Consider the following 3,971-nt stretch of genomic DNA (forward strand, 5'->3'; position numbering starts at 1 on the left):
ACTTTGTGGGGCGGGGAGCATGGCTAGTGCATCTGCTCCGTGCAGAAGTCCTCCTTGGACTCAGGACCCACCCAGGGTCTTGTGGACATTTCCCTTCACACACTCAAATGTTAGGAGGCCCTTCTCGCAGGCCACGCCCCCAGGTGGGGGTGGTGCCTGAGGGGGATGCCTCTGGGAGAGGAAGCAGGGGAGGAGCCATCCACCTGCAGCAGGTATGCAGGTGGCCTGAGGGAGAAAGAGGAAAGGGGGTGGGGAGAGGAGAGCGTCATGGGGAGGTTTCCGGGGGCTCAGCTGGACCATGGAGAGGCAGGGAAGGATGAAGGGGAGGCCCGAGGCCCACTGGAGGAGAGTTACAGAGAGAGGGGCCAACTAGGAGTAAGACTAAAGAGTGCGCGTGGTGACACCTGCCTGGAAGAGGAGAGTTTGTCTGCAGAGACGGAGACAGGCAGGTAGAAACCGAGTGGCCTCCTTAGCTGCTCGGGTGATAGAAACAGAGAGCACAGAAGCCAGTCATCCATTCCCTCACTCATTCATCCAGTAACACACGCACGGAGCTCTGACCGAAAGGCATCGGCCTGAGCTCTGGAGCTACAGGGCCCTGAGGTCTAGGACGCAGTGAGGGGTGGGCCCCGACGCCGGCAGCATGCACATGGTAGCGGGAGAGTGGATGTGGCTGAGGTCATCTGGGGGAGAGTGGACCATGAGAGAAGCAGAGGGCTAGGGCAGAACCCCAAGGAAATGCCATTTAAGGACGACCATGAAAAGATGCCTTCCTTCCCAAAGGAGATGTCAGTGAATGAATGAATGAAGAAACTAAGGCTGTATCCCAGGACCTGCGGAAGGAGAGAATAAAAATCCAACAAAAACCCCTCGCACCCCCAGACGAGCCATGCGCAGCACTGGGTTCTACGGGGGACCCCGGGGGGTATAATCAAGGCATCCGCCCCAAGGAGATCACCAGGGGGCACAAAACCAAGGGATAAACAAGCAAAATCTAAATTACCCCCAAAGAGGTAACCATCAGTGCAAGACTAGAGAGAAAAAACAATGTCTCAAGGCTGCATGGTGAGTGATTAATTAACAAATGAACTGCACAGGCTAAAACTGCATAAAAGTTCAGAGGACAGAAAAAGCGCTTAGGGCTTCAATTGTCAGGGATGGATTTGCTGAGAGCTAAGATTTGACCTGGGTTTTGAAGAAGGAGGGGTACAATTAGTGCAGGGAAAGATGTAGGCTGGGGGCTGGTCAGGATCTGCTACGTCCTGGGAAGTGTGTGAAAAGGCCAGAGCTCAGGGTGCACTTGACTGGAGTGGGGGAGGGGGGCGCAGAGTGCCTGCTCGGGGGTGGACCTCGGAGGCCGTGGTGAAAAGGGATACGTGAGGGCCTGTGTGTCTGGCCAGCACGCTTGGACTGGGTCCTGCCAGTGGTTTGGAACAAATAGAAAAAAAATTTTTTTCTTTAAGAACTTTTATTGAGATACAATTGACATACAATACACTGCATATATTTAAAGTGTACAATTTGATTTTTTTTCTTATTCATAATGTATATACGGCAATCCCAGTCTCCCAATTCATTTCCTCCCCAACCCCCTTCCGTCCCCACTTGGGGTCCATACGTTTGTTCGCTACATCTGTGTCTCTATTTCCGCCTTGCAAACTGGTGGATTTGTCCCATTTTTCAAACAGAAAATTTTTAAACGGGGACGTGACCTAGCCAGGCCGGACCCATCAGAAATCCATAGCAATCACTGGATTTGGAAGCGATAAACTGTAGGCAGACGGGGTGCTGGCAGCAGGAGTGCAAAAGCAGGGGGTGGACAGGAAGAAGGTTCTGGGGGGGAGTGGATGGAGGGAAAGACAAGAGGTGCCAGCTAGGTTTCTCCTCCTAGCTCTACAGCTAAAACCCCGTCATGGAGAGCCCCCCAAACCACCCACAGCTGCCCCACGGAGCACTTTGTCTGTTTGCCTTTATTTTACTTTATTCTGTTTTACCTTATCTTTTTTTTTTTTTTAAGAAAGTGAAGTCAGAACTTTGTTTTTCTTAAAGGTAGCAGTTTAATTAATTAATTAGTTAATTTTTTGGCCGCGTTGGGTCTCCATTGCTGCGCGGGCTTTCTCTAGGTGTGGCAAGCAGGGGCTACTCTTGTTGCGGACCACAGACTCTAGGCGTGCAGGCTTCAGTAGTTGCGACAGCCTCAGTCGTTGTGGCGCACGGGCTTAGTTGCTCCGCGGCATGTGGCATCTTCCCAGACCAGGGCTCGAACCTGTCTCCCCTGCGCTGGAAGGCGGATTCTTAACCACTGCGCCACCAGGGAAATCCCCCATTTTACCTTATCTTTGATGTGTGCCCTGGCTCAGAGCTCTGCTCAGTAGCGGGCATCCAGGATGTTCTGATGCCCTGGCTCGGATCCTCAGGGGGCCTCGTGAAGAACGCCAGCGCCCAGGCCCAGGGTGGTGCCCACCCCCGCCCTCTCCGGGTGCCCCCAGCAGAACCACCTCCCCTCCGACCCCGAGGGGCACAGACCTCCTGCTTCTTATCGCCCACAGCACCTTCTGCAATAAACGTGCTAGAGCAGGAACAGGAAGAGAGAAACTCTTTCTCATTTCCTCTCCCCAGCTCTGAGCGGTATCTTGCCCGCAGCCCTATTTCCCAGTCTCTCCTCTGGTGCTTGTTAACAGTTATGGCTGTGAGGACAGAACGTGGCGTGTGAGAGCTTGTTGGCCCTGGGAGCAGAGACTCAGGAGAGCTGCCGTCCACCTGAGGGCCCACAAAGCCACAGGGGCTTTCCCGGAGCCCCCCCGAGAGGGCCCCTGGCGGTGACGCAGCCACCTCCCTGGTACTGACCCCAGGTTCCCCTTGGTTCTCTCTGCTTCTTGCATCCGCACCAACCCAACCCCCGTCGCTGCCCTGCTTAACTGCCAGGACCCATCTGCCTGCCTGCATTAATTATTTTTTCCTGTGGGTATACGCGTTGTCCATTCCTGCATTTTAAAAATGCCCCCCAAACCTGGTGTACCCCCCCAAAAAAAATAAAATAAAATAATAATAAAAAAAAAAAATGCCCCCCAAATTAACGGTTAAAGCAACACATTTGTTATCTCCAGGTTTCTCTGGGTCAGGGCTCGGCTGAACTGGGTCCTCTGCCTCCAGGTCTCCCAAGGCTGCGGTCAAGGTCTCGGCCAGGGCCGGGGCCTCGTCCCAAGGCTCCGCCGAAGCAGGGTCCACCTCCAAGCTCCCTCCGTGCTTCTTGGCAGGATTCAGTTTCTGGCGGGTTGCTGGGCTGAGGGCTTTGCTTATCCGATATCTCAGTTGTCCTCTAGGGCCGCGGAGTCCTTTGCTGGGCTCTGTATCTGGTTGGGCTGCCAGGGAGCAGGGGGAGCCTTTGGGGCCCCAGGCTCAGAAGTGGCAGCATCCCTTCTGCCCAGATTCCACAGGCCAGAGCTCAGCCACCAGGCCCACCTGTCTGGGAGCGAGGGTGTGGGGGAAGCTCAGAAATGTGGGCCCAGGAGGAAGAGGACAAGGAAGACCGGAGGACAACCCTCCAGCCTCTGTCCCGCGCCAGGGCTCACATAACAGAGTGACAGTTAATTTCACGTTTCAGCTTGACTAGGTGGGCCCTCTGATAGCTACCTAAACATCACGTCTGGGTGTGTCTGGGAGGGTATTTGGGGAAGAGACTAGCATTTACATTGTTGAACTGAGTAAAGCACGTAGACGGGTCTCCTCCAGTCAGCTGAGGGCCCGAGCAGAGCATAAAGGCAGAGGAAGGGAAAGTTTGTGCTCTGCCTGACTGCGCCGGGACGTCAGTCTTCCGCCGCCCTGGGGGCTGCCGGTCACAGGCTTGCAGACCAGGACTGGAATCAACACCCCCAGCTCTCCTGCTGTCAGGCGCTCAGACGACACACGGGCGTCCCCAAGGTCTCCAGCTTACAGGCCACAGGTCGTGGAAAGTCCCACCATCAGCCTCC

This window comes from Hippopotamus amphibius, chromosome 17 (genome assembly GCF_030028045.1).
Source record: "Hippopotamus amphibius kiboko isolate mHipAmp2 chromosome 17, mHipAmp2.hap2, whole genome shotgun sequence".
In the NCBI taxonomy this organism is placed as follows: Eukaryota; Metazoa; Chordata; class Mammalia; order Artiodactyla; family Hippopotamidae; genus Hippopotamus; species Hippopotamus amphibius.